Source organism: Piliocolobus tephrosceles, chromosome 1, assembly GCF_002776525.5.
Source record: "Piliocolobus tephrosceles isolate RC106 chromosome 1, ASM277652v3, whole genome shotgun sequence".
Lineage (NCBI taxonomy): Eukaryota > Metazoa > Chordata > Mammalia > Primates > Cercopithecidae > Piliocolobus > Piliocolobus tephrosceles.
In genome coordinates, this window is record NC_045434.1 from 194,118,593 (window position 1) to 194,137,756 (window position 19,164).

Genomic DNA, 19,164 nt, shown 5'->3' on the forward strand with positions numbered 1-19,164 from the left:
GTGGCTCATGCCTGTAATCCCAGCACTTTGGGAAGCCGAGGCCAGCAGACCACCTGAGATCAGGAATTTGAGACCAGCCTGGCCAACATGGTGAAACCTCGTCTCTCCTAAAAGTACAAAAATTATCTGGGTGTGGTGGTACATGCCTATAATCCCAGCTACTTGGGAGGCTGAGGCAGGAGAATCTTGAACCTGGGAGGCGGAGGTTGCAGTGAGCCAAGTTCACACCACTGCACTCCAGTCTGGGTGACGAGCAAAACTCCGTCTCAAAAAGAGAAAAAATAAAAATGAGGCAGGATGCGGTGGCTCAGGCCTGTAATCCCAGCACTTTGGGAGGCCGAGACAGGTGGATCACTTGAGGGCAGGAGGTCGAGACCAGCCTGGCCAACATGATGAAACCCTGTCTCTATTAAAAACACACACAAAAAAATTAGGTGGGTATGGTGGCAGGCACCTACAATCCCAGCTACTTGGGAGGCTGAGGCAGGAGAATCGCTTGAACCCAGGAGGTGGAGGTTGCAGTGAGCCAAGCTGGTCTCAAACTGCTGGGTTCAAGTGTCCTTCGGCCTCAGTCTCCCAACGTGGTAGGATAACTGGAGTGTTTAGACCATTTATACTTAATGCTTTTCCTGTGTATCTCAAATATGGCCCAAGTTACAAATAAACAACAGAAGTTTAGTTATTTCTTTCCAAATTTATAATACATTATCTCCAATTATGTGTAATTGGAAAGTGTATTGTGCAATTGTTTGGTATGGTGTTCTAAATATGCCAATTATGTCAAGGTGGTTAATAATATACAAATCATTAAGATCCCTTCTGATTTGTTGTCTGCTTGCTCTATCAGTAACTGAGAGAGGTATGTTAATATCTCTATGAAAGTGATTTCTCTTAGTTCTATTAATTTTTGCTTTATATACTTTAAGCTGTTATGAGGTATATACAAATTTAGAATTATTATATCTTCCTTTTGAATGGACTCTTTTATCTTTGTGGGTTCAATCAATCCTCTGGCCTCAGTCTCCAGAGTAGCTGGGATTAAGTGCGTGTGCCACCACAACGGGTTAACTAAAAAAAAAAATTTTTTTAGTAGAGACAAGGTCTTGCTATATTGCCCAGGCTGGTCTCAAACCCCTGAGCTCAAGGGATCCTTCCACCTTGGCCTTTCAAAGTGCTGGGATTACAGGCGTGAGCAGCTGCACCCAGCTTGACAATTATCTAATTGGAGTTTTTTTTTTGAAACAAGATCTTGCTGTGTCACCAAGGCTGGAATGCAGTGGTATGATCTCAGCTCCTGCTGCCTCAACGGAATTCCCAGGTTCAAGTAATCGCCTTACCTCAGCCTATTCAGTAGCTACCTCCGTCTCCCAACGTGGTGGGACAATTAGAGTGTTTAGGTCATTTATATTTAATGCTTTTACTGGCATAGTTGAATTTTAAGTCTATTATTTTGCTATTCATTTTCTATTTGGCTCATTTATTCATTTATTCTGTGCATCCTTGACTTATTACATTACAAACTTGTTAATTTAGTACTTTTAACACTTTTCAACAATGCAAGATTTTTTTTTTTTTTTTTAGATGGAGTCTTGCTCTCAGTGGCACAATCCTGGCTTACTGTAACCTCTGCCTCCCAAGTTCAAGCGATCCTCCTGCCTCAGCCTCTCGAGTAGCTGAGATTACAGGTGCGGGCCACTATGCACCATGCTTAGCAAATTTTTGTATTTTCAGTAGAGATGGGGCTTCACTATGCTGGCCACGCTGGTCTTGAACTCCTGGCCTCAAGTGATCCTCCTGCTTCAGTTTCCAAAAGTGCTGGGATTACAGGCATGAGCCACTGTCCCTGACCTATTTATTGAGTCAGGGTCTCATTCTGTCATCCAGGCTGGAGTGCAGTGGTGTGATCTCGGCTCACTGCAACCTCTGACTCCTGGGTTCAAGTGATTCTCCTGCCTCAGCCTCGTGAGTAGCTGGGATTACAGGTATGCAACACCACACCCGGCTACTTTTTTTATTTTTAGTGGAGTCGGGGTTTCACCATGTTGGCCAGGCTGGTCTCAAAGTCCTGCCCACCTCAGCCTCTCAAACTGTTGGGATTACAGTTGTGAGCACTGTGCCTGGCCAGGCTGGGATTTAAATCTACATCTCTCTGACTTCAAAGTCTGTGATTCTTTCTACCATAATGCCTGCAGAATAAAGGTTCAGCTGAAATTTTACAAGTCTTTGCAACATCTGGTTTCCTTCACTCACAACGGTTTTCAGAATATAATTTACAAAACTGGCATGAATTCTCACCATCTAGATGGTTGGTATTCATCTCTATACAGTTTATTTTAACAATTTGATAGTCATCTCAAACATTGTTCAATGTTAAAATCTTAAAATGGTAGAAATTCTAAAATTAGGTTTCTTTTAAAATTTTGTTTTGAGACAGGGTCTGACTTTGTCATCCAGGCTGGAGTGCAGTGGTACGATCATGGCTCACTATAGCTTCGACCTCCCGGGCTCAAGCCATTCCCCCACCTCATCCTCCCAAGTAGCTGGGACCACAGGTGCATGCTACCACATGCAGCTAATTTTTAAATTTTTTGTGCAGGGGGGTTATCAGTATTTTACCCACAATGGTCTCTCAAACTCCTAGGCTCAAGTGATCCTCCCGCCTCAGCCTCCCAAAGTGCTGGGATTACAGGCGTAAGCCACTGCGCCCGACCTCTTTTTTTTTTTTTTCCCAGACAGGCTTGCTTGGCCGTCCAGCCTAGAGGAGGGCAGTGGCACAATCACTGCTCACTGTAGCCTTGATGTCCAAGGCTCAAGTCATCCTTCTGCTTCAGCTTCACAAATACCTGGGACTAATGCCATGCACCACGTGTGGCTAATTTTTATTTTTTGAAGAGATGGAGTCCCACTTTGTTGCTCAGACTGGTGTCAAAGTTCTGGACTCATGTGATCCTTCTGCCCAAAGTACTGGAATTACAGGTGTGAGCCACCATGCCCAGCCCCAAACATTTTCTGATTTTACATTTAAAATAAAATTAACTCTTGAACAACATGGGGGTTGGGGCACCAATCTCTTTGGAGTAGAAGACCCACATATAACTTTTACTGCCCCAGAACTTAACCACTAATAACCTACTTTAGGCTAGAAGCCTTATTGATAACAAAAATGGTCATTTAACACGTACTTTGTATGTTATAGGTATATACTATATTTTTGGGGGGGTTATAAAAACTTATTATAAAGAATGTTACCACTAACAAATGCAGACAGGCTAGGACACCATGGTACTGGGTGGAGGACAGCTAGCTCTTCGGAAAGTGAAAGGTTTGGGTGGCGTGGGCCTCAGGCCATGCTGATTGGTCAGTGGATGCCCCCGTGCCAAACACATGCTGAACACCACAGGGCATCAGGACATCAGATGCCTGCTCTGTGTGCCCACAAGTGTTCCTTGTTTCATCTGGGCCTTCGAAGGGAGCACACCTAGAAGCAAGCAACTGAAGCCAAGGGGCTTCCTAAGGTGCCCCAGGCTTGTCTCTGAAGTCATAGCAACAACCATTTTAAGCAATATGTTTAATCGGATGATTTCCACAAACTATCCATGAAGTTTCTAACCATCACAATTCAGTGAAGTACAAAACACTGAGTTACAGGCTGTGGGAAGAGAAGGCAGCACCAATGGTGGCACCTTCTGATCCTGGTTGTTCTAGGGGCAGGGAGAGGGGAAGGTCTTTTTTTTAACCAAGCCCCTCATTTCAATGTACAAAAGAATTGCTCTGATCAATATTAAATTATATTGAAAACAAAATGAGGCCAGGAACGGTGGCTCACGCCTGGAATCCCAGCACTTTGGGAGGCTGAGGCGGGCGGATCACAGTATCAGGAGATCAAAGACCATCCTGGCTAACACGATGAAACTCCGTCTCTACTAAAAATACAAAAAATCAGCCGGGCGTGGTGGCGGGCGCCTGTAGTCCCAGCTACTCAGGAGGCTGAGGCAGAAGAATGGCATGAACCCAGGAGGTGGAGCTTGCAGTGAGCCGCGATAGTGCCACTGTACTCCAGCCTGGGTGACAGAACGAGACTCCATCTCAAAAAAAAAAAAAAAAAAAAAATCAAACAACCACACACACACACACACACAAACCAAAATGGACTAAAAAGCAAATACTACTCTATGTTGGGGTGGAAGTGGGAGGAAAGACTGACTCCTTCAAAGCAGGAAGGGAGATAGCAGGGGGAAGGTTCTGTGCCTGTGACCTGGGTGGTCACTCACGCTGCTTCATTTTTACTTTCAATGGTCTCAGGAAGGTCTGATTCTTCTTCTCTTTCTTCCTCTTTGTATTGGCTTGGAAGTTTCGCCAGCTGTCCACACGACCATCTCCACTTTCCTCAAAGTTTTTCTGCCACTCTCTTTCTCGTTTGGCTTCTTCTTGAGCTTCAATCTCTTCTTCCCTTTGTTATTTCCTTTCATGCATCTCTTTGGCTTCTCTTTCCTTTCAATTTCTAGCTCAGCAAAGAGTTTGTCTGTTTACATACAGCTTGTTTGAACAGTTCAGGATCATCCTCCTCTACAAATGTAGGTTTTCCTTCCTTATTTGTTTTTTTCACTCTTTCAGTGTGTTCCATGTATTCTTTTTTATTTTTAGTTTTTTGAGACAGAGTTTTGCTCTTGTTGCCCAGGCTGGAGTGCAACGGCATGATCTCAGCTCACTGAAACCTCTGCCTCCTGAATTCAAGTGATTCTCCTGCCTCAGCCTCCGAAGTAGCCAAGTAGCTGGGATTACAGGCGCCTGCCACCACACCTGGATAATTTTTGTATTTTTAGTAGAGACGGGGTTTCACCACGTTGGCCAGGCTGGTCTCGAACTCCTGACCTCAGGTGATCTGCCTGCCTCGGCCTCCCAAAGTGCTGAGATTACAGGCGTGTGCCACTGTGCCCGGTCATGTTCCACGTATTCTTTTTCTGCCTAAATTACATCCAGGGCCCTCTTCTTTTGGTCCTGATCCAGTAGCAACTTGTAAGCTTTGTCCATAGCTTCAAAAGCCCTTTGTGCTCTGTCAGCATCATGATTTTTGTCAGGACACACCAATGTGGATAACTGCCGAAACCTCTTTTTTTTTATTTCTTCATCTGTAACTTCTGAAGAACCTCAAATGGGTTCAAACTAAAGTAAGAGGAACCAGGACACGTCTGTCTTTCAATCTGATTTTTGGATGTTGGAACCAAGTCTCTCTTCTCTATTTGTGTCACCTCACTGTAGAAGGTCAGAAATGCGTCCTCTGTGCTGCCTCCGCTGCCCAAAGTCCTGCTCTCTCCTGATGCCGCCATTTCCCGGGCCCAGCCACCACCTATGTACTATATGCTTATAAAAATGGCAGGCAACTGCAGCTATAGACCTCAAGCTATGGTACACATCAAGCAATTCAATTTTTCCTTTTTTTTCCTTTTTCTCATTTTCAACTTTTTCTTATAATGTCATGACTCTTCTCTGCTTCTTAAGAGCAATTCCAGTATCACTAGTGGCACATGGTATAGGTCCCATGGTGTTATTCAAGATTTATGATATTGCACTAAGCTATGAAAAACTGCTCACTAGAAGATTAGCATCACACAGCATTTTAAGTGGATACTGGCAATACTTGAGCTCACTTCAATAGTAATAGGAGGTGACTATGAAATTACAGCAGTACAATATATGCTACAGTTAATTTAATTCATTTTTATTTTTATTTATTTATTTTTCTGAGACAAAGTTTCACTCTTGTTACCCAGGCTGGAGTGCAATGGCATGATCTCGGCTCACTGCAACTTCTGCCTCCTGGGTTCAAGCAATTCTCTTGCTCAGCCTCCCAAGTAGCCGGGATTACAGGTGTGCACCACCACACCTGGTTAATTTTTGTATTTTTAGTAGAGACGGGGTTTTGCCATGTTAGCTAGGCTGGTCTTGAACTCCTGACGTCAGGTGATCTACCTGCCTTAGTCTCCCAAAGTGCTGGGATTACAGGAGTGAGCCACTGAGCCTGGCTTTATTTTTATTTTTATTATTTATTTGCATTTTTTATTTTTGGAGATGGAATCTCACTGTCTCCCAGGTTGGAGTGCAGTGGTGCGATCTCAGCTCACTGCAACCTCCGCCTTCCAGGTTCAAGTGATTCTCCTGCCTCAGCCTCCTAAGTAGCTGGGACTACAGGCATGCACCACCACGCCCAGCTAATTTTAGTAGAGATGAGGTTTCGACATGTTGACCAGGCTGGTCTTAAACTCCTGATCTCAAGTGAGCCACCCACCTTGGCCTCCCAGAGTGCTGGGATTACAGGCATGAGCCACCATACCCGGCCTCTTTTTAAAAATTGTTGAGACAGCATCTCACTCTTGCCCAGGCTAGAGTGCAGTGGCAAGATGAGAGCTCACTGCAGCCTCCAACTCCTGGGGGGATCAAGCGATTCTCCCACCTCAGCTGTCTGAGTAGCTGGGACAACAGGCATGTGCCACCACGGCTGGCTAATTTTTAAATTTTTTCTAGAGATAGGGTCTCACTATGTTGCCTGGGTTGACCTTGAACTCCTGGCTTCAAGTAATCCTCTTGCCTCAGATTCCCAAAGTGCTGGAATTACAGGCAAAAGCCACCACATCTGGCCTGTGAGTTTTTTTCAAATGGTTGTAAATCTCCAAACAATTTGTCAATACATTTATTGAAAAACATCCACACATAAGAACCTACACAGTTGAAACCTGTGAACTGTAATCTGGATTCTAAGAGTTCTTTTAAGTATATTCTCCTAGTTTGCCACGAGTAAAATATTGTGCTAAAGGAGCTAGAAACCAAATTTAATGAAGATCTAAATATGCCAGGTAAAAGTGTTTTAGCTGTATAATAAAGAGTTTTGAAGAATGCATAAATTTGCCAGGCATGGTGGCTCATGCTTTTAATCCTAGTACTCTGGGAGGTCGAGGTCGTGGGGATCACTTGAGCCCAGGAGTTTGAGATCAGCTTGAGCAACATAGGGAGACCCTGTCTCTACAAAAAAAAAAAATTAGCCAGGTGTTGTGCTTGCCTATAGTCTTAGCCACTTGGGAGGCTGGGGCAGGAGGATTCTTTGATCTCAGGAGGTTGAGTCTGTAGTGAGCTGTGATCGTGCCACTGCACTCCAGCCTGGGCAACAAGTGAGACCCTGTCTCCAAAAAAAAAAAAAAAAAAAAAAAAATGAATGCATAAGTCCTTCATAGCAGTGGCTGACTAGATCTAATTAAGCCATTTATCTCTAAAACTGCTACAATAACACTGGGCAGGGCACAGTGATGTGCACCTGTTGTCCCAGTTACTCAGGAGGCTGAGGCAGGAGGATTGCTTGAGTCTAGGAGTTGAGGCTGTATTGTGTTATGTATAATTGCACCTGTGAATAGCTACTGCACTCCAGCCTGGGCAACACAGCAATACCCTTTATCTAAAAATAAATAAATAAACAAACAAACAAATAAATAAATAACAAAAAACCCCCTGCTACAATAGTCCAAGCTTCAAGCTTCTCAGTATGAATTTCTGTTTGACAAGAAGATTCAATTGCAATGTTTAGAAACTGTAACAGAAACAGGCCGGGCGCGGTGGCTCAAGCCTGTAATCCCAGCACTTTGGGAGGCCGAGACGGGCGGATCACGAGGTCAGGAGATCGAGACCATCCTGGCTAACACGGTGAAACCCCGTCTCTACTAAAAATACAAAAACTAGCCGGGCGAGGTTGCGGGCGCCTGTAGTCCCAGCTACTCGGGAGGCTGAGGCAGGAGAATGGCGTAAACCCGGCAGGCGGAGCTTGCAGTGAGCTGAGATCCGGCCACTGCACTCCAGCCCGGGCGACAGAGCGAGACTCTGCCTCAAAAAAAAAAAAAAAAAAAAAAAAAGAAACTGTAACAGAAACAAAGAGAAACTGACAGATGAATACATTACAGAACAAAGAGCGGGCCGGGCGCAGTGGCTTGCACCTGTAATCCCAGCACATTGGAAGGCCAGGTGGGCGGACTGCTTAAACCCAGGAGGTCAAGACCGGCCTGGGCAACATACTGAGACGTCATCTCTACAAAAACGCAAAAATTAGGCTGGGTGTGGTGGCTTGTGCCTATAATCCCAGCACTTTGGGAGGCTGAGGTGGGTGGATCACTTGAGGTCAGGAGTTCGAGACCAGAATGGCCAACATGAAACCCTGTTTCGACTAAAACAAAAAACAAAAAACAAAAAAACAAAATTAGCTGGGCGTGGTGGCACGTGCCTGTAGTTCCAGCTACTCAGGAGGCTGAGGCACGAGAATCTCTTGAACCCGGGAGGCAGAGGTTGCAGTGAGCTGAGACCACTCCACTGCACTCCAGCATGGGCCACAGAGCAAGACTCCCTCTCAAAAACAAAACAAAACAAAACAAAAACCACACACACACAACAATTGGCTGAGCATGGTGCCATGCACCTGCAGTCCCAGCTACTTGGTAGACTAAGGTGAGGGAACTCCTTAATTAAGCTCAGGTGGATGAGGCTGCAGTGAGCTGTGATCATGCCCCTGTACTACAACCTGAGTGACAGAGGGAGACCCTGCCTCAAAAAACAAACAAAAAAAAAAAAAACAAAAAATATACTCAGGTATCCAGAAATCATCACTATTTTTTAAAAAATGATATAAGTACACCCAAATTTGTTCTATACTAATAAAGGACTAAGAAAAATGAGCCTGAAACTGTTCATATGCCAATTTTGCATATCAATCTTTGTTCTCAGCATCTCTGATTTTATAAAATGTTCCCTCTAATTTCCAATTTGACAGAGAAAATATAGGCATGCAGTCACATTTGGATAGCCCGTTGTTTCTGTTTAAACTAGTTACAGCATTTTAAATGGCCTATGGCCCCATTCTGTTTTCTATGAGTGAAAAAAAAAAAAGTAGTTTCCCTTTGTTTGCCAGAAATCAGGGTGTAGGATGCTGGGTATAGTTTTATAATTGTGTGTTCCAAAGAAAACACCTTTTTCTTTGAGTCATGTAGCTACAGGCCATTAGGAAAGCACGTCACAGAGTTGACAGTCTTGGTGTTTTCTGGAGGGGGCGGAGGCTGGGAGTGGAAGATAACTAACCAAATTACAGTTGGAGTTTCCTGTTTGAGTAGTACCCTGAAACCAGGCCTGGTATTTAAACTACTTACTCCCTTACTCAAGTTGTAGTACCCCACATATCATAGGCTTGTTTCTTATATCATGAACTATGCAGAGTTCTAGTAGTTTCTTCACCACCATATTTTTCCTAGTCAATATTTAGTTGAAGTTTTTAAGTGCAAGTGTAGTTGGTTCATATGAATTTCAGGGACGATTTTTTTTTTTTTTTTTTTGAGACAGAGTGTTGCTCTGTAACCCTGGCTGGAGGGCAATAGCATGATCTGAGCTCACTGCAACCCCTGCCTCCTGGGTTCAAGGGATTCTCCTGTCTCAGCCTCCAAAGTAGCTGAAATTACAGATGCCCGCCACCATACCCGGCTAACTTTTGTATTTTTAGTAGAGATGGGGTTTCACCATGTTGGCCAGGCTGGGCTCAAACTCCTGACCTCAGGGATCTACCCACCTTGGTCTCCCAAAGTGCTGGGATTACAGGAGTGAGCCACAGTGCCTGGCCACTGGCTGTGATTTTTAAATAAATATATGATATTTATAAAAACCACTGAGCACCTTTCATCTTCAGATAAAGTATTCATTAACTATTTACTATAGATGCATATTATACCTGTATAACTTGATGGAGATATGAGATAAAACAGGATTAAACAATATGTCCTAGGTCAAAGATAATGTTAATTTTAGAATTAGATTTACAACCAATTCTTTATTTTATTATACATATATATTTTTATTTTTTGGATATGGGGTTATGTTACCCAAGCTAGAGTGCAGTGGCTATTAAGGGGCATGATCATGGTGCACTGTAGCCTCAAACTCCTGGTCTCAAGTAATCCTGCTGCTTCAGCCTCTCAAGTCACTGGGGCTCTAGGGGTGCACCGCTGCACCCAGCACAGCCAGTTTTTTTGGTTGTTGTTTTGTTTTGAGACACTGTCGCACTGTTTCACCCAGCTTGGAGTACAATGGCATGATCATAACTCACTGCAACCTTGAACTCCTGGGCTCAAGCAATCTTCCCGCCTCAGCCTCTGAGAAGCTAGAACTACAGGCGCATACCACTTCACCTGGCTACTTTTCTGAGTAGAGATCAGGTTTTGCTATATTGCCCAGGCTGGTCTTGAACTCCTGGCCTCAAGCAATCCTCCTGCCTCAGCCCCCCAAAGTGTGTGAGCTACCATGCCTTACCTCTTAATCATCCACATTAATGGCAAGATAAGGCACAGGCAATGGGAATCCACAGAAAACAGTTTTCAGTATAGCCTTACTTTCCCCCCGCTTTATTTGACTTAGTAATAAGTAACAAAAGTTATTGGATCTGTATGAATTCTATCTCTATGTTTTATACCTTATCAGATTTTCTTTTCTTTTCTTTTTTTTTTGGTAGAGTCTCACTCTGTTACCCAGGCTGGAGTGCAGTGGTGCAATCTCGGCTCACTGCAAGCTCCACCTCCCAGGTTCACGCCATTCTCCTGCCTCAGTCTCCCGAGTAGCTGGGACTACAGGTGCCCACCACCACACCAGCTAATTTTTTTGTATTTTTAGTAGAAACGGGGTTTCACTGTGTTAGTCAGGATGGTCTCGATCTCCTGACCTTGTGATCCACCCGTCTCGGCCTCTCAAAGTGCTGGGATTACAGGCGTGAGCCACCACGCCCAGCCTTCTTCTTTTTTTTTGGAAACAAAGTCTTGCTCTGACACCCAGGCTGGAGTACAATGGCGTGATCACCTGAGGTCAGGAGTTCCAGCCAGCCTGGTCAACAGTGATCCATCCACTTCGACGTCCCAAAGTGCTAGGATTACAGGCATGAGCCACCGTGCCCAGCCTATTTGTCCAAAATTTTAAGATGTATAATTTTATTCAACAAGGTATATATATACTTCACTATGAAGAAGTACCAAGTATCTTCATAATATAATGGTTTAGTCTATTTTTTTTTTTTTTTTCCGAGACGGAGTCTCGCTCTGTCTCCCAGGCTGGAGTGCAGTGGCCGGATCTCAGCTCACTGCAAGCTCCGCCTCCCGGGTTTACGCCATTCTCCTGCCTCAGCCTCCCGAGTAGCTGGGACTACAGGCGCCCGCCACCTCGCCCGGCTAGTTTTTTGTATTTTTTTTTTTTTTTTTTTAGTAGAGACGGGGTTTCACCGTGTTAGCCAGGATGGTCTCAATCTCCTGACCTTGTGATCCGCCCGTCTCGGCCTCCCAAAGTGCTGGGATTACAGGCTTGAGCCACCGCGCCCGGCCGGTTTAGTCTATTTTTAAGCCCACCTAGCTGGAAACAGATTTGCTATAAACAACCTTCTCACAGTATCAGAACATTGTAAATGTAGAACATTCATTTATGGTATTTACACTACTGTACTTATTTTTGCCTTCTAAAAGAGGATTATTATTGGCTTTAAAGAACTGTTTCAGAAAACTTCGGCAAAATTACAGAAAGTAAACCTGCCACTAATGAACAAAGCAGGCTTTGTCTAGAGAAGGCCCACAACTTCCTGTGGAAATACTGCATAGCTCTGACCCTTGGAAATTAGAAAGAATTGGGCAAAGCAGTCAGGGGAAGATAGGTGGAAGGTCTCTCTCTCTGAACTTGCAGGTACAGTTACGTCTGAGATTCTACCTCTGGAAAAACACAGATTTCTGCCCATGATTGTATCAAGTAGTGATGCTGCTTTACCACTGGCAACTTAATGTGCACACTGCTTGATAAAAAATTCCAGGTTAAGGGTATGTTTTTATAGTGAAGGGCCAGAATATAAGCTATTCACTCATGGGAAAAAAACTTCAAACTTTCCAAAGTTTACTTGCAAGTAGAAAGAGGAAACACATAACCGGGCATGGTGGTGGGCGCCTGTAATGCCAGCTACTTGGGAGGCTGAGGCAGGAGAATCACCTGAATCCAGGAGGCAGAGGATGTAGTAAGCCAAGATCGTGCCACTGCACTCCAGCCTGGGCGACAGAGTGAGACTGTCTCAAAAAAAAAAAAAAAAAAAAAGAAAGAGGAAATACATATGTAGATTGTGATAATAGGTCTATTAGTCCATTCTTGCATTGCTATAAAGAATTACCTGAGGCCAGGTACGGTGGCTCACACCTGTAATCCCAGCACTCTGGGAGGCCAAGGCAGGAGGATCACCTGAGGTCAGGAGTTTGAGACCAGCCTGGCCAATATGGCGAAACCCCATCTCTACTAAAAATATAAAAATTAGCCAGGCATGGTGGCACGTGCCTGTAGTCCCAGCTACAAGGCTGAGGCAAAAGAATCACTTGAACCCAGGAGGCAGAGGTTGCAGTGAGCTGAGATCGTGCCACTGGACTCCAGCCTGGGCAACAGAGTGAGACTCTATCTGAATGAATGAATGAATGAATGAATGAATGAATGAATGAATAGATAAATAAATAAATAAATAAATAAAAAGAAATACCCGAGACTGGGTAATTTATAAAGAAAAGAGGTTTTACTGGCTTATGGTTCTGCAGTCTGTATAGGAAGAATGATGCTAGTATCTGCCTGGCTTTAGGGGAAGCTGCAGGAACTTACCATCATGCTGGAAGATGAAGGGGGAGTAGACATGTCACATGGCCCAGAACAGGAGCAAGAGAGCAAGGGTGCAGGTGCCACACACACTTATTTTTTTTTTGAGATGGAGCCTCACTCTGTTGCACAGGCTGGAGTGCAGTGGTGCAGTCTTGGCTCATCAAAACCTTTGCCTCCAGGGTTCAACGGATTCTCCTGCCTTAGCCTCCCAAGTAGCTGGGACTACAGGCACTTGCCACCATGCCCAGCTAATTTTTGTATTTTTAGTAGAGACGGGGTTTCACCATGTTGGCCAGGCTGGTCTTGAACTCCCGACCTCATGATCTGCCTGCCTCAGCCTCCCAAAGTGCTGGGATTACCGGCATGAGCCACAGCACCCAGCCTCCACACACTTTTAAATGACCAGATCTCATGAGAACTTACTATCCTGAATACAGTACTAAGTGGATGGTGTTAAACCATTCATGAGAAATCCACCCCATGATCCAATCACCTCCCACCAGGTCCCACTTTCAACATTGGGGATTACAATTCAACATGAGACTTGGTTGGAGACCCAGAGCCAAACCTTATCAATAGTGTATTTAGAAAATCCACTGGAGCAGAGAGAGGGATCAAAAATTTTTGGTTGGTATTCCAAATTTGATAATACAGTACTAAGAATCCTTTAAGGAGTTTATGACACACCCCTATATTGCCACCTCCTCCTGAACACTGGATTACATGAGAAAAGTATGCCTGTTTCTTCTTAAAAGGAAGCATTTACTGTTAGATAAACAGCAGACAGGTATGAGAAATGTCTTTTTAATTCTGATAACCAGATGCTACTAAGATTTTTTCTACAAAATCCCATGAAGCACTTCACTTTAAATTAACCTACCTATTATTTACTCCTGTTTTATTGTTGTTATGTAGCTATGTTAAATTTTATTCATCCAGCAATCTCCTTAGGATTTTGCCTTTAAGTGATAATATATTTCTTTTCCTTTCTTTTTTTTCAGACACAGTCTTGCTCTGTTGCCCAGCCTGCAGTGCAGTGACATGATCATGGCTCACTGCAGCCTCAGCCTCCTGGGCTCAAGTGATCCTCCCATCCCAGCCTCTTGAAGATCTGGGACTATAGGTGTGCACCACCACGACTGGCTAATTTTTACATTTTTTTGTAGAGATGGGGGATGATATATTTCCAAATCACATTCCCAAAAACTACTTCCATTATCATAAGGGTGAGAACCCCATAACTCCAAATTTCAGAGAAAATAAATCAAATGGTGATAGAAAAGGAATGTAGGAAAGAGAATATACAGTATCTTTTATAGCAATATATTATTACGCAAAAGAAAAGTGGGGGAAAAAGTTAGTGAATTAGGGTAAATGAAGGGGCAAAAAGGAAAAAAAAGAGATAGGTGAAATAGAAAGACAGAGGAGGAAAGTTCCAAACCAAATGATTGGAAAGAATTTACTAAAAATCTTTGGCCCTTCTAATTAAAATTAGGAAGGCCTGGGTACAGTGACTCATGCTTGTAATCCTAGCACTTTGGGAGGCCGAAGTGGGACGACTGTGTGAGCCCAGGAGTTCAAGACCAGCCTAGGCACATAGCGAGACTGTCTTAAAAAAGAATAATTAAATATGGCCGGGCAAGGTGGCTCACGCCTGCAATCCCTGCACTTCAGGGAGCCGAGGCAGGTGGATCACAAGGTCAGGAGTTCAAGACCAGCCTGGCCAAGATGGTGAAACCCCGTCTCTACTAAAAATACAAAAACTGGCTGGGTGTGCTGGCAGGAACCTGTAATCCCAGCTACTTGGGAGGCTGAGGCAGAGAACTGCTTGAACCCGGGAGGCGGAGGTTGCAGTGAGCCGAAATTGTGCCACTGCACTCTGCTTGGGCAACAGAGCGAGACTCTGCCTCAAAGAAATTAAATAAATAAATAATTAATTAAATAATATAAAAATGGGAAAGACCAAATGATCTGAAGAGACATTTCTCAAAAGAAGACATAAAAACGGCCAAACAGGCCAAGGGCTGTGGCTTACGCCTGTAATCCCAGTACTTTGGGAGGCTGAGGCAGGCGGATCACAAGGTCAGGAGACTAAGACCATCCTGGCAACATGGTGAAACCCCGTTTCTATTAAAAATACAAAAATTAGTTGGGCATGGTGGCGTGTGCCTGTAATCCCAGCTACTTGGGAGCCTAGGGCAGCAGAATAGCTTGAACCGGGGAGTTGGAGGTTGCAGTGAGCTGAGACTTCTCGCACCACTGCACTCCGGCCTGGTGACAGAGTGAGAGAGACTCTGTTTCAAAAAAAAAAAAAAAAAAAGCCAAATATATTTTTTAAATGCTCAACATAACTAATCATCAGGTGAATGCAAATCAAAACCACAATGAAGTATCAGCTCACCCCAGTTAGGAGGCTATTATCAAAAAGACAAAAAGTAGCCAGTGCTGGTGAGGGTGCAGAGTAAAGGGAACGCTATACACTGTCGGTAGGAATGTAAACTAGTATAGCCACTATGGGGAACAGTATGGAGGGTCCTCAAAAAAAACTACAAATAGAACTACCGTATGATCCAGCAATACCATTACTGAGAATATATCCAAAGGCAAGGAAATCATTATACTGAGGAGATATCTGCACTTCCATGTTTACAACAACAGCCAAGATATGGAATCAACCTAGGTGTTCAACAACAGATGAATGGATAAAGAAAATGTGGTATATATACAAAATGGAATACTATTTAGCCATAAAAAAGAATGAGCCAGGTATACTAGCTCATAACTGTAATCCCAGCACTTTGGGAGGCTGAGGCAGGAAGATCACTTGATTCCAGGTCCAGGAATTTGAGACCAGTCAGGGCAACAGAGTGAGACCTGGTCTCTTCAAAAACCAAAAAAACTAGCCAGGTGTGGTGGCATGTGCCTGTAGTTCCAGCTACTTGAGAGGCTGAGGTGGGAGGTTCACTTGAACCTAGGAGGCTGAAGCTGCAGTAAGCTGTGATTGTGTCACTGTACCTGGGTGACAGAGTGGGACCCTGTCTCAAGAAAAAAAAAAAAGAATTAGCTGGGCGTGGCAGTGTGTGCCCGTAGTCTCAGCTACTAGGGAGGCTGAGGCAGGAGAATTGCTTGAACCTGGGAGGCAGAGGTTGCAGCAAGCTGAGATCGTGCCACTGAACTCCAGCCTGAGCGACAGAGTGAGACTTGCCTAAAAAAAAAAAGAAAAAGAAAAAGAAAAAAAAGAGAGGGAGGGAGGGAGGGAGAAAGGAAAGAAGGAAGGAAGGAAGGGAGGGAGGGAGGGAGGGAGGAATCCTGTCATTCTCAGCAACATGGATGGAACTAAGGACATTATTTTAAGTGAAATAAGGTAGGAACAGGAAGTTAAACACCACACGTTCTCACTCATACACAGAAGCTAAAAAAAAAGTTGATCTCATAGGAGTAAAAAGTACAACAGAGGCTACTACAGGCTGGGAGAGATAACAGGAAAAGAAGGATAGGGAAAGATTTGTTAAAGAATACAAAATTATAGCTAGATAGGAGAAAAAAGTTCTAGTGTTCTATGCCACTTCAGGATGACTATAGTTAACAATAATATGAAGTTTCAAACAGCTGAGGAGTTTTTCAACCTTTCCAATACAAATAAATAATACATATTGGAGATGATGAATATGCTAATTACCCTAATCTAATCACATCATACATACTGAAATATCCACTATGTATCCCATCAACAGGTACAATTATTTTCAATTAAAAAAAATAAATTGGCCGGGGCAGTGGCTCACAACTGTAATCCCAGCAATTTGGGAAGCCAAGGCAGGCAGATCACTTGAGGTCAGGAGTTTGAGAGCAACCTGGCCAACATGGTGAAACTCCATCTCTACTAAAAATACAAAAATTAGCCAGCCTTAGTGGTGGGCACCTGTAGTCCCAGCTACTCGAGAGGATGAGACAGGAGAGTCACTTGAACCTGGGAAGCAGAGGTTGCAGTGAGCCGAGATCACGCCACTGCACTCCAGCCTGGGTGAGAGTGAGACTTCATCTCAAAAATAAGTAAATAAATAAATATACAAACAAACAAACAAACAAATAAAACCTTTTTTTTTTTTTTGAGACAGAGTCTGGCTCTGTCACCAGGCTGGAGTGCAGTGGCGCGATCTTGGCTCACTGCAACCTCTGCCTCCCTGGTTCAAGCGATTCTCTTGCCTCAGCCTCCCCAGTAGCTGGGACTACAGGCACGCACCAGCATGCCTAGTTAATTTTTGTATTTTTAGTAGAGACAGGGTTTCACCGTGTTAGCCAGGATGGTCTCAATCTCCTGACCTCATGATCCTCCCACCTGGGCCTCCCAAAGTGCTGGGATTACAGGCTTCGTGAACCACCACACCCGGCCAAAAAAAAAAAAAAAAAAGTTTAAAAATAAAAAACAAATTGAAGAAATTCTTTGGTCTTGTGCCTGATTTAAGGATATGTGATAATTAGCTAGTTGTTTTAATATGACACATAGTAAAGAATTTTGGTGAGCAAAAAACCAGTTTTTATGTTCATTAAGAACTACAAAGTAGGATTTGAAAGTTTGTGTTTCTTTTTCTTGAGACAGTGTCTCCCTGACACCCAGGCTGGAGTACAGAGGGGCAATCATGAGTCACTGCAGCCTCAACCTACCAGGCTCAAGCAATCCTCCTACCTAGCTTCCCAAGTAGCTGGGACTACAGATGAGTACCACCACAATGGCTAAATTTTTATTTTTGTAGAAGCAGTGTCTCCCTACGTTGCGCAGGCTGGTACCAAACTCCTGGACTCAAGTGATCCTCCTGTGACAGCCTCCCAAAGTGCTGGGATTATAGGCATGAACTAACGCACTCTGCCCCAACTGCAATGCTTTATCTAGATAAATCTACATGCTTCTCCTATGAACATATTTTATTTAAGGATAATTTTTTTCAATTAACTGATGAGAACATATTTCCTTGAATAGATACCACAGCACAGATTCCTAATCTACATTCAAATACTCAGTTTACCGGTTGTCAGAAAGATCCTACAGTAGAAACTCTGGTTGGACATGGTTGTAACATCTCATAAATTTGCATATGAGTCCTCATGCAAAGATTATTTATTTGAAAGCAGACTCTTTGGTTAATAGCTCTGGGCTTCCATTACAAGTCAAGGGAATCAATTAACTTAAAAAAAGGAGTGGGACGGGCTTGGTGGCTCACACCTGTAATCCTAGCACTTTGGGAGCCGAAGGTGGGAGGATCAATTGAGGCTAGAGTTGGAGACCAGCCTGGTCAACACGGCGAGACCCCATTTTTACAAAAATAAATTTTTTAAGTAAAAAAAAAAATATCAAATTAAAAAAAAAGAAGTATGCTTTAATCTTAAAAAAATGTATAAATATTTTGGATATCTTTTTTCATATTTTAAATTCTCACCTACAAAATAAACTTCTTGAGGGCCTAGACATGAATGATATCTACATAGGGGCCTCTATGTTATTCACAGTGCCTGAAAGTAATAATAAATCAATTCAATATATTCATTCATGTGTTTTGCATCAGTTGACTTGTCAAACCTAGCACTGTTAATTTCAAAGCTCAAAACTAAGTGCTATATCAGAGGCCTAGAAGAGTAAACAAATAATTTAGGTTTTAATTTACTTTGCATATTTATCATTCCAAATAATCTGGTAAGATTTTCCAATCAGCTACCCACATAAAGGCTTTATAGTCAACTACTTATTTAGGTAGTAGGGAATAAAACCCCAAAATTAAATCCAGAGGAAACATAAAAACCTTAGTTAGGCTCCTGATTTCTATTTCTTCCTCAAATGTCTTTTATTAGGGCTACTGGTAGGAATAGAATTGATGAATTTCAGCTACTTGGGAGGCTGAGGCCCGAGAATCACTTGAACCAGGGGGGTAGAGGTTGCAGTGAGCCGAGATCGCACCACTGCATTCCAGCCTGGGCCACAGAGTGAGACTCCATCTCAAAAAAAAAAAAAAAAAAAAAAAAAGAATTGATGAATTTGATTCTTATTTTTTTTCAGAAGCATAAAAATACCAAACTTTACTCAGATGAACTTTTTTATGCAGTATATAGATGTTAGATGGACATTCTTCTTAAATACCACCACTTACCACTAAATTGTACTTGCTTTATAATTTATTGTTTTTCAAAGCCCTTTCATTTCTATCTCATAGATAAATGCCCAGCACTGAGTCCTTACTATACTTGCTAAAAAACAACTACTGTTCGGCGTAGAAATCACAGGAGAATTTACGGCCCAAAAGTGAGTTATTTATCAAATATAGGAGAACGTTTAATTCTGGAAACAAAGAAGCAAAATGTCATCAGAAGGGAATGCAGAAGAGAAGAGAAGGATAAGATGAGGTTTATCTTTATGTTCTAAATTTCATCTGTTAGGCTGGGTAGTGGTCCCAGATGATTCTTTATGTTTTTCTTTTTTTTTTTTTTTTTTTTTTTTTT

The 19,164-nt window shown here is 43.1% G+C and overlaps 1 protein-coding gene and 1 pseudogene across 6 annotated transcripts in view; both read right to left on the reverse strand.

Moving 5' to 3' along the window:
* PHACTR4 (phosphatase and actin regulator 4) overlaps positions 1-19,164 on the reverse strand; it is a 142,312-nt gene that overhangs the window by 51,726 nt on the left and 71,422 nt on the right. The gene's annotated exons all lie outside the window — the stretch shown is intronic.
* On the reverse strand, positions 4,126-5,346 carry LOC111547603 (annotated as a pseudogene).